Genomic DNA, 12,568 nt, shown 5'->3' with positions numbered 1-12,568 from the left:
GTCTGCTTTTCTATTGCCTTCTGGTCTGATGAACTCCCACCAAAATGGCCCGATAAGTACTACTTTAGCATCCCAGGGCTTCTCCAGCCTGTAGCCCCAACTCATCCACATTCCTCCCGTAAACAGGCTCACAAAGGCTACTAACAACATTGTCAGAATTTTCACAGTAGCAGCAGCAACCTCACTTCTTGGCCTCAACTCTCTGTGTCACTTGCTCTTCTTGTCACTGTGATGACACATCTGATAAGAAGGGACTTACCTTGGTGAACCGTTTGAGGGTACAGTCCAACCAATGTGACAGGGATGGCATGGCAGCAAGCTAAGATTCAAGGGAGCAACAGCAGCAGTTGGAGGCTGCTTGCCCTCATCGCCACAGACCAGAAAGCACAGGTGGAACAGGTTATAACAGGCTGTAAACCTAAACGCCTTTCCTCCAGAGAGCCAGGTCTTCAGCTGGACCCACACCTCCTAAAGGTTCTATAACTGCCCCCAAATAGCACCCCTTTAGCATGAATCTCTAAAGGTCTTATTAACAAAAACAAACCCGGAGCCAGGTATTGGGGTGAATGCTGAAAGATCAGAGAGACAGAACCAGCCACAGCTAACCTCACCTCGCCAACTTCTCAGCTGATCCTGTTTCCTCAGACTCTAAGCCTCTGAGTCCTCACCCGAATAGATCTCAGCTGAACTGCTGCTCAAAAGCCTAAAAGCTTAACCAGCTCTAGTTCCTGGTCCTCACGCCTTATATACCTTTCTGCGTCCTGCCATCACTTCCTGGGATTAAAGGCGTGTGTCACCATGCCTGGCTGTTTCCAGTGTGGCTTTGAACTCACAGAGATCCAGACGGATCTCTGCCTCTGGAATGCTAGGATTAAAGGTGGGTGTGCCACCATTTTCTGGCCTCTATATCTAGTGGCTGTTCTGTTCTCTGACCCCAGATAAGTTTATTAGTGTTCACAATATATTGGGGAAGACAATACCACCACATACCCCATCAACTGGGCATCAAGTATTCCATCACATGAGCCTGTGAGAGACATTTTACATCCAAACCATAACACTGAGTTAAATAAATGAGGATTCAATGTTCAATATGTTCTTCAAAGGCTTGCACCATTATTAGTAATATTTGTATTAAGTGGTTGAATTAATTATAGCAATAATAATACCTCCTCTATACACCGGATTTTAAATTATTCTAAATTATACACACACACACACACACACACACACACACACACACACATATGCCAGTATATATGAGCAAAGTCATTTACTTAGTCCTCACATCTCCACTTTACAAGTGAAGAAACGGCAATAAGAGAGGTTAAGTTATGCACCCAGTTACAAAAGCTGCAAAGTGATGGTATTTAAAGGCAGACCTATGCCAGGCGGCGGCGGCGGCGGCGGCGGCGGCGGCGGCGGCGGCGGCGGCGGCGGCGGCGGCGGCGGCGGCGGCGGCGGCGGCGGCGGCGGCGGCGGCGGCGGCAGCAGCAGCAGCAGCAGCAGCAGCAGCAGCAGCAGCAGCAGCAGCGGCGCACGCCTTTAATCCCAGCACTCGGGAGGCAGAGCCGAGGCCAGCCTGGGCTACCAAGTGAGTTCCAGGAAAGGCGCAAAGCTACACAGAGAAACCCTGTCTCAAAAAACCAAAATAAATAAATAATAAATAAAGGCAGACCTGTATCTCTGTCCCTAAGAACTACGGTCTATCCCTTCTCACAGTCAAAAAAAAAAAATTTGAGGCTTAAGGCAGAGCTTTCAGCTGTCTAGGAAAAAAATACACTTACATTGGGATTGATTTGTTAGGGTTAATGTCAATTATCCACTTGACCAGAGGGGGAGAGAGCTGTCTCAATTAGCAAAAACAGTTATCTGGGTGAATTAGTGAGCACATTGCAGGAGAAGATTGACCTGTGAAAGAAAGATCAAATGAGAGGCAAAGACGTTTCTTGATTGCGGGCAGCACCCTCAGCGAGCCAGGGACCCAGCAGAATAATAAACAGAAGAGAAAGCCAACCTAGCACGTGTGAGCTCCGTTCTACTTAAGCCATGGTGTCTGCTGCTGCCGCCATCCCCTGTGGGCATCAGACTCCAGCTTCTTCCGTCTTTCAGCTTGGAATTCGCACCAGTGACGCTCCAGGGATTTTCTGAGGCTTGTCACATTTTTTTAGCCTCCTTCCTGACTCTCTGAGTCTCATCTCAAACCAGTTTGGATTTATTGATGTAGAAGTAGCATTGTTCCTGGAGGAGGCCACGAACTCCCCTACTAGCAGGAGTCAGGGGATCTAGTCCTCTTCAGCTTTGGAGTACCCTGGGAGACAAAGAATCAAGTTGATCCTGAAGGATGGCAAGCTGCTATGAAATTTCTTTAAGGTTTTCTGAAAGCTGATGAGGCAGAGAGATTGATTGGCACAAAGTAGCCCTCTGTTCAGCTCTTTCAGTTCTAAACTCCTGCGATAATGTCCAGAGCGGCAAGAAGAGGGATGAGTTTGATGTTTCATGAGCTAGACAAAAGTTATTGGTGTCAAGGAAAAATCAGTGAGGACTTTTTAGGAGCCAAAGATGACAGCGGAGTTAGACACAGAGGGGCCATGGGTATTTGCACAGCTTAGAGAAGTTACCCCTCCCCCAAGATATGTTGAGAACCAGAAGAAGAATCAGAAAGATTGAAAGTAGAAAGGTCAGAAAGGAGGCTAATGCCAGAAGGGTGCCACCTAGTCTTGTGGAGCCCAGGTGATGGATGGTTGGGTTGTATTGGTGACATTGGAGGGAGCCAACAGGAATGGACACAGGGATGTGGCATCTAGGAACACATAAGGTTTGGAATGAAGGCTTAACGACTTACAACAAAGAACAACAGTTGAGTTGAGACATTCCTGACAAAGAAGCCAACATATGGATAAGAACATCTGCTAGCGTTTACTATCCTGAAACCACAGAAAACAGATTTAAAGATGGAAATTTCCACCCCCACCCCCTAAAATCCCATTTCTGCCTTATAAAACTCTCACACCCGCTTTGGCTCTGGGCATAGTCTTCCTTCTCCCAGAGACACTGCTGCCCCTCGTTGCTGTAATGGAGGCCATCAAGGATGATCTCCTTCTGTGAGGTCGGTCCCCTCTTTCTTTGAGTTTTGTGTCACCTCAGCCAATCCCAGTCTGACAAAACCCACAATGGGAAAACTGATTCAATTCTGCAGCTTGTAATTTTCTCCGTGCAAGGCCATTCTAGGAGAACAGAACAAAATCTCACCCTCGGGCGACCACAGTATCTCTGCTGCCGGAGCCAGATGCTCAGACAGTTGAATGGACTGTGAGGACATGAAAGAACTGAGCTCAAGGAGTGAGCAGCCTGCCTGGCTTTTAGCGGCACTCTGTGTGCCTGAGCAAACTGTCTGTGTCTGCATGGGAGGAGGAGGGCTCCTGGACCTTGCCTGCTGAATTTTATTGGGCATTCGTCAGGACTTTCGAAACTTCTCAATGTCAAAACAAGAGAGTTCAGGCTTCAAGACTGCAACAAAAGGAGGCAGAAAGCTGCAAGATGGATCGATTTTACCCTTAACTCACTCAATCTCAGCTCTTGAACACCTGCCAACTGCTTCAGGTTTCTTCAAGGTGGCCAGTGCAATGATTCATTCATATCCCAACTCCCACTTGCCAGTATGGTGTACTGGGATAACGGCTATATATATGGTTTAATGGTATATACATATTTACCCTCTCTATTTGCTAATGCCAGAAAACAATCCGAGACAAAGTGGAGAGAATGCAAGCTTGTCCTTTTCTCTTATTGTTGGGATGAAATATTGATTGTAAGAGAAATTTGGCAGAATAGGGATCTCTGTAAATGTACCTCTCCTTAGCTACCACTGAAAATTGTCTTGTATTTCTCACACCCATTTTCTGACCATATCATCTAACACATTATGGAAATGGACATTCAAAAGGAAGTACTAATATTTAACTCTGTAGATTTTTTTCTATCATCTACTCTACAGAGAAAAATTAGAAGCGATGTCTTGTAGGTCACAGTGAAACATTTCCTCTCACCTACATATGCCACTATTAAGAGTTTTTCTAGCCAAGCAAGATAGCTCTTGCCTGTAATCCCAGCACTTGGAATGCAGAGGCAAGATGAGTGCCATTAGTTCAAGGGCAGCCTGGGACTACAAAGTGATAGATACCCTGTCTCAAAAACAATTTTTTTTCTCTATTTTACATTCAGCTGGACTACAAAAGTTTCTGGAGTTAGATATGTAACCATATTAAGAAAATAATATTAGTTTTGCTAAATTTAATGGTTTTGACCTTATATGTCAATGAGCTTTTCACATTGCAGTCAAGAAGGAGCATATAAAGCCTACAGCAGACACATTCATGTCTTCAGAAAGTTTTCATAAATGCCATAAATGTAAGAGAAACTTCGCCTACTTTTTTCCATCCTATACAATTCCCCTTTCAGTAACCTTCTGGACTCTCAGTGAGTTGCATTCCCTCTATTTATATTTTTCACAGTTGTATTTGGGGAATTGAAGAGACAGGAAGTAATAGGAATTGGGTCTCCTCCACATCCCTTCCATACAAGGTTACAAAATCTAGGACAACAGATGGCCAAAGGGGCCCCACAGAAAATCCCAAACAACTCAGGCTATTGCCAAAGCTGTTGGTTGCTCTTCACAAACTTGTGGCAAGGCTCTATTGCTCATGACAACAATTACATCTCTCATTGAACATGGAAAAATCGAACTGATGCCTAATTAGAGCCTTCACTCCTACTGACTAGTATTCATGGTACTGAAAGGTACTCTTCACACTACCAGAGGAGAAAGGTCAACCCAGCTACCATCCCTGCAGTCTACAACAGTGACCTGCTGCATGATATGCTGGTGTAATAGTGGCATGAACGTTGTGGAAGAAACCAACCACTAACTACCTCACTGGATTAAGTCCTACTCCATGAGAAGAAATGTTGCAGAATATTATTTTAAGATGTGTTACATCTTATGCTTTAAGATATGTTATCTCACAGCTTATGCTGTGGAACATTTGTTTAATGATGCAAAGATGTGTTGCATTCTTTTATGTTGCATTTGTTTTACTCTGTGTTACTTTGCCTGTCTAAAATACCTGATCATGTGATAAAGAGCTGAACAGCCAATAGCAAGGCAGGAGAAAGGATAGGCAGGGCTGGCAGGCAGAGAGAATAAATAGAGGAAGAAAGAAGAAAGATCAAGGAATGAGAGAGAAAGGAGAAGGACTTCAGGGGCCAGCCACCCAGCTACACAGCCAGACACAGAGTAAGGAAAGAAAAGGTATCCAGGAATAGAGAAAGATAAAAGCCCTGAGACCAAAGATATATGGGATAATTTAAGGAAAGCTGGCAAGAAACAAGCCAAGCTAAGGCCAGGCATTTATATTTAAAAATCAGCCTTTGTGTGTGATTTATTTGGGAGCTGGGTGGTCCCCCAAAAAAGCAAAACAACCACCAATAAGGAAACCCATGACTGACAGTGCACAGGTGGCTAAGAACCAGAGACTAGATAGGATATGGGTCTAGAGAAAAACCAAATACTCTTGTAATACTAAAGGAATATAGCAATAAAATAATTCCTAAAGACGTTCTGCTGTATAGAGCCTCAGTCTGCCATCATCAGAGAAGCTACCTCTTGCATTAGGCATAAAATGATACAGAGATCCACAACTGGACAATATGTAAAGAGTGAGAGGCTTTGGAACACTCAGTCCTTAATGGGATGTCTTCATCAAACCCCTCCCCTCAGGGTTCAGGGAGCTATCCGGAAGAGGAGGCAGAAAGATTGTAAGAGCCAGAGGATGGAAGACACCAAGGAAACAATGTCTTCCAGATACAGCAGAACTGACTGACACACATATGAACCCAGAGGGATGCATGCACAGGGCCTGCACAGGTTCAAGCCAGAGGGACTCCCAGCACAGAGGGGGAAGCAGATACAAGCTCCCAACCCTAAATAAGGAGCTGTGTTCAATGGACAACAACTTGCAAAGTAAAAATTAGATTTCTTCAATGGAGTCTCGCTGGGTATATAAACCACACTTAAGGCCAGACCCCATGTCCAGCAGTGGATAATCAATATAAAACAAACACAATGTTTTTTTGTAGATTTTTTTCTCATATTGTTTTATTTGGGTTTTTTTTTTTAAATCTTAGTGGTCATTTGCCTGTATATTATGATTTCTGACTCGGTGTTTGTATGGGGAGTGTGTGTGTGTGTGTGTGTGTGTTTCTCGTACTTTTTTCTATTCTGGTTCATTGGGTTTCATTTTATTTGCCTATTTGTTTTCTAAAAAGAGAGAGAAAGAAGGCATGGAGTTGGATGGGCAGGGATGTGGGAAGGATCTGGGAGGATATGGGAGAGAGGAAATCATGGTAAGAGTACAGTATATGAATTTTCAATAAAAACACATTTTAAAAGAACTTGAAAAGAAATTTTAAAAAAACCGGGGCAACATAAATGTGGAGATAGATACCAAGAGCAGAGCTGAGAATAACAGCTAGGCTTACAAGGAAAGAGGGAATTTGGAAAACAAAAAGAGGGAGGGACAGATGGAGGGTGGGAGCAGCAGAGGCAGTAAGAGGGGGAGAAGCAACAGCAGGCTCTTTCCCAAAAATGCAGAATAGAATTGCTAGGTATGGTGGTTTGAAGAGGAATGGCCCTCGTGGGCTCATAATTGGAATGCGTGGTCGTTAGGGAGCACACTCTTCGAAGGTGTGTCCTTGGTGGAGTAGGGATGCCCTTGTTGGAAGAGGTGTGTCACTGGGGGGTGGGCTTTGAGGTTTCAAATGCTCAAGCCAGGCCCAGTGTCTCACTCGACCTGCTGCCTGCAGATCTAGATGTAGAACTCGCAGCCACCTCTCCAGCACCGCGTCTGCCCGCGTGCCACCATGCTTCCCCCCATGACAACAATGAACTGTAAGCCAGCCCCAATGAAGTGTTTCTTTTAGAAGAGTTGCCGTGGTCATGGTGTCTCTTCACAGCAACAGAACAATGACTGAAATATTAGGTAAGACTGACCTAAGCCAGCTTTCCCCACCAGCCGCTGCCACTTACAAAGGAATGGTCCACATTCCTTGTAGTGAAGACATTTGGCAGTGGTTCTCTTAACCCAAGTAATCCAAGCCGACCTACCATCAGCAGGTTACCCACAGCCTGTGTCTCCTGGGAGGACGCATCATTATTTCTGCACTATCCCTATCAGAGCCACGAAAAGACAGCCGACAGCCCCAAACATGGATGTGATATTCTGCATGAGATGTAGCCTGTCTTCTTCAAAAATGTCATTGCAGTGAATTCCAAAGGACACCTGAGGAACCGCTTCAGACTGAGGACAAATGAGACATGGCAGTCAAAAGTAATGCATGCCCTGGAGAACATGATCTGGACAAGTGATAAAAATAGGGAGAAGGGCTAGATGGGATGAGTGCCCTGCTGAGGCACAAGTTCCTGATTTTAATGTCTGTACGGTGCCGATTCCTAATCCAGCTTCTGTGACTCTTGACTCTGCAAGAGACCAGTTAGGAAAAGCATCAAGAGATGGGATAAACAAGAGTCAATCAAACGGCATTAAAATAACTGCAGTTGTCTTTAACATCTGTGAGAGAAGGGTTCAAGGCCCAACCTATCCCCAACAAATACAAAAACCTGCAGGAGCTCAAGTGTAGTGTTTGCATTACACACACACACACACACACACACACACACACACACACACACACACACTTGTATACTTTAAATCATCTCTAGGTGACTTATAGTAGGTATTATAATTCAATGCTCTGTAAACAGTTGTTAGACTGTTTAGGGAACAACGTCGGCATATGTTCAGTACAGATGATTGTTTAGAATGTTTTCTGTGATTGCTTGAGTGTGTACATACAAAACAAAAATATGGAAGACCAACTATAAACATATTGCTTCTGACAGGAAAAATATGGAAACAACTAAAATAATGGCACAGTAGTAGGCTAATGGAAGCCAGTGAGATGGATTAGATGTGGAATTTTGTGTAATAAAGAATTATTACACAAGGAATTAATCCTAATTGCATTAGAAAATGTCTAACCTGAATCTGGGGTCCATTGATAGGGAAATACATAAAACATTTTTAAAGATTTCTGTAGTTCTCAAGTTCAGAGGTCCCCATTAATATTCATCCTTAGTGTGACCCTTCAAATATATACCTGAGTCTCGCCTTCAAAAATGCTTAGAATGCAAACCCTAAAATTGGGATGAGCTCACAACTGGTCAAAATGCAGAGAATAAGTGGCCATGGGTTACTCAATATCAATTAGTATGTCTACAACACAATCATTACACCTAAGGCTCAGGGACCACCACAAAAGAGGGATGGACAGGTTTTAGGAACCAGAGGACCAAGACACCTGCTGCAAGATAGTGCATTCTAGATATGACAGAGAAGTTATAGCCAGGAAATCTCAACAATGCAATTGCCGAAACAAGATCTGCATTATCACCACAGCAGCTGACATGCCAGAGTGAGTGGGATATTTTCACAAGATGAAGAGAGAACTCCAGGCAATCAGTGGCTGCTGAGAGAGGGAGAATCAGTTTTCTTCTGGAATGAAATAACCCTGCTAAATTATCTAATCCCTGTTGGTCGGATCTAAACACATGTACATTGTGCAACACTAAATGGACCAAGTATATGCATGTGCGCATCACACACACACAAACACACACAAGACACACACACACACACAAGAGAGAGGAAAACAATAATAATTAAAGAAAAGGTCTTGAATTTGAGAGGTAGTTGGACACCATGTAGGAGAGCGTCAGAGGAACTGAAATGGGAAGATAGAGGAGTAGAAATGATATAAATACAGTACCCATAAATGAAATTAGCAAAGCAGTATCTTTTAATTGAGGAGATGAGGCTGTTCCCAAGAGAATGGCAACCTTAAACTTGATGAGCAGTTTATTTTCCAATTAAGTAAATAAAATACAAACTGCTAATTTTTTTAGATATCTTAATCACTCTATTTAAGAGAATTTTATCTATTACTGAAATCTATCATCTGTTTCATTCAAAATTAAATTGATGAGACGAATTAGTGTATGTTTGTTGTACAATATTATTTTAAGGTGTGTTACTTCTGTCTATGTTGCATTTGTTTAACTCTGAGAAGCTGTGTTACTGTGCCTGTCTAAAACACCTGATGGTCTAATAAAGAGCTGAACGGTCAATAGCATGGCAGGAGAAAGGATAGGCAGGGCTGGCAGGCAGAGAGGATAAATAGAAGAAATCTGGGAGAGAAAAAAGGAGCAAGAGAAGGAAGAGACACAAGGACCACAGCTATGCAACAACAACGGAGTAAGAAAGAAAGACAGATATACAGAAATAGAAAAAAGGTAAAAGCCCAGAGGGAAAAGGTAGACGGGACAAGTTTTTAAAAGCTGGCTAGAAGCTAAGGCCAGGCATTTATAATTAAGAATAAGCTTCCTGTGTGTGATTTATTTGGGAGCTGGGTGGCAGGCCCCCCAAAAGAGCAAAAACAACCAACACATGCTCAGCATTTTCTGTTGAAGTCCAACTTAGTAGAAGTGTTGAAGCCTAAGTTTTACTTTTATTACTTGCATTTAGTATATACTAATAGTTACTGAAGTACTTAGAAAGCACTTTTCCTAGGACTGATCTAAAAAAAAAAAGCAAGAATTTGTCAACTCTACAGAGTAATTTAAAATACTTAAATGACTGTAAATTTATAAACAAAACCAAGCATTAATAAGGTACCTCCTTGAAATTCTTAAAACTTTTAGGTCTATGATTTAGTTAAATTCAAAACTTAAGGAAAAACTATTTTATATATGTAAATATAATGAATTGAATAGTAATTTAAAAAATATGGACTCCTCTCCCTGGTGCTGTACATAATGAACACGGGGGGGGGGGGGGGGGCCTGGGGAAGGGGAGGGGAGGTGTTCAGATTCTTCTGGTGGTTGGTAGGGCTCCATCACCAAAGTACACACACCCACCTGGACCCAGTTTTTTTTGTACCAGCATCTGTGTGTCTGTCTGTGTGTCTGTCCTCTTCCCATTCCTTCTCCACCCCTAGTCAGGACTCCAGGACCAAACCCCTCCTGTCCCTCCACCCCTGGTCAGGGCTCCAGGACCAACCCCTTCCTGTCCTCCACCCTGGTCAGGGCTCCAGGACCAAACCCCTCCTGTGCCAGCACTGTTTTCATTTTCATGATACCACAGAGAGAAGAACTTTGTCCACTCTCCCTGTCCTGCATGTGTTTCACAAATACAATACACACTCAAAAGTAAGAAAAACACTTGGTCATGGACTGAAATTTCAAAATGGTGAGCCCAAATAAACCTTCTCTCTTTTCAATTTATTGTCTCTAGCATTTAGTCATCCCAAAAGAAAGCTGACGACAGCACCCACTCTCTTTATTATTATTATTAATTATTATTAATAATAATTATTAATAATTATTCTCTCATATAATACATTACCTATAGCAAGTTTCCCCTCCCTCCATTCATTTCAGTCCCCACGCCCCAGATCCACTCCTCCTCCACTTCCCTTCAGAAAAGAGCAGGGCCTCCCAGGGATACAACACAAAGGGGCACAAGATACAGTAAGAATATCCACAAGCTCTCATATCAGGGCTGGGCGAGGCCACCAACAGGAGGAAAAGGGACCCAAGAGCAGACCCCCTCCCACTGTTAGGAGTCCCACAAAAACCACAAGCTACACCACCATAACATAGATGCAGAGGACCTAGTACAGCCATACAGGCTCCGTGATGGCCCCTTCAGTCTCTGTGAGGCCCTAGGAGCCCTGCTTAGTTGATTCTGTGGCCCATGTTGTCCTGGTGTCCCTGACTTCCTCTGGCCCCTACAATCATTTCTCTCCCCTTCTTCTGTGGGGTTCCACATGCTCCAAGGGGAGGACCCTAATGGAGATCTCCAATTTGGGCTCTCTCTCCTCCTAATTGTTTGGCTGTGGGCCTCGGTGTCTGCCTCCCATCAGCTGCCGGATGAAGCCTCTCTGATGACAATCGGGTTAGGCACATATCTATGAGTATAGCAGAATGCCATTAGGAATCATTTTATTGTTTTTTTTTTAATTATTATTCTAGGTCTCTGGTCTATCCAGCCTCTGGTTCCCAGATTAACCATACTTTTTTAAAGGAATACTAAAAGTATACAAATAGCATTAAAAGATAAATGAAACTTTTAAATAATTAAGCATATGCTCAAACATGTATTATTGTTCAAAGTATGTAAGAAAGGCAAACTTCCTTCATCATCAGAATTTCTGATTCAGTGGGAGCTAATTCGACATCAAACAGTTCAAACGTAACTCTATCCATACTCAGCCTTGTATCTATAACCATAAGGGGGAGATTGTCTGTTTTTTCTACAGACAGACCTTTGTTTGCCCTCATGCTCCGCAGTCCCATAAGAATTATAATAAAAAGAGCCTCACTGTTCATTCAAGCTTAGTTTTTTTTATTACCATTTCTTCTGATGGGTAAGCACTCCTATCACCTCTGAACTCTTTACCTGTGTGTGGCCCATGTCCTATATCCTGTTACCACTGCAATCAATTAATGAACTAAGAAATGAATTAAGTTGGTTTTTTTGACGAGCGGGTCCCTACTGAAGCCCAGCTTGGTCTCAATCCTAGGGCAATACTCCTACCTCAGCCTCCAAGGACTGGAATCCTACGTGTGAGCCACCTGGCAAATAATTGCTTGAAGTAAAATTTTGCTCTACATTGCAGAGCCTGTAGTGAGTCCCTCACGCCCTGTGTGTTCAATCTTATCCCTCCTGCTGGTATGTGGGGCTGGTCCTCCAGTAGTTCGGTTTCTGTGTACTGGTCTGAAAAATGGGGTGTGAGGTGTGAGTGCGTGGTACTGCACTCACCTAGTATGTACAGCATGCAGGAGGCCCTGGGTCCAATCTTCAGGCACCGGAACAATTTTCCTTCCTTCCTTCCTTCCTTCCTTCCTTCCTTCCTTCCTTCCTTCCTTCCTTCCTGTCCTTCCTTCCTTCCTTCCTTCCTTCCTTCCTTCCTTCCTTCCTTCCTGTCCTTCCTTGTCCTTCCCTCCTCCCCTCCCCTCCCCTCTCCTCCCCTCCCTCCCCTCCCTTCGTCCATTCCCTTCCTCAGTACCGAACTCAAACTCAGTGTCTTATGAGCATGTTCAGCAAGCATTCTGTCATTGAGACATATCTCCAGTGTTTTCCAACCTACAGGCCCCCATTAACCTTTGGCATAGACACTTTCAGATCGACAGGAAACCAGAAGCAGCCAGAAGGGGGTCTGAGTAGACGTAAAATTAAACTAAAGTCTGGAAAACTGCGGGGTTTTTTTTTGTTTTTGTTGTTGTTGTTCTTTTGGTTTGTTTGTTTGGTTTTTTGTTTTTTGTTTTTTTTTTGTTTTTTTTTTTTTTTGCCAGCCAGCTCTTTCTATCAGAAGATATGTGCCTTTGCAGCAAGGCGCAGGGTGTAGCGGGGATCTGTGGATTCAGAAAAGAGAAGGAGAATGTTCCAAT

Source organism: Peromyscus eremicus, chromosome 10 (genome assembly GCF_949786415.1).
Source record: "Peromyscus eremicus chromosome 10, PerEre_H2_v1, whole genome shotgun sequence".
In the NCBI taxonomy this organism is placed as follows: Eukaryota; Metazoa; Chordata; class Mammalia; order Rodentia; family Cricetidae; genus Peromyscus; species Peromyscus eremicus.
The sequence above is the reverse complement of the archived record's forward strand: the minus strand, read 5'-3'. Positions refer to the sequence as shown.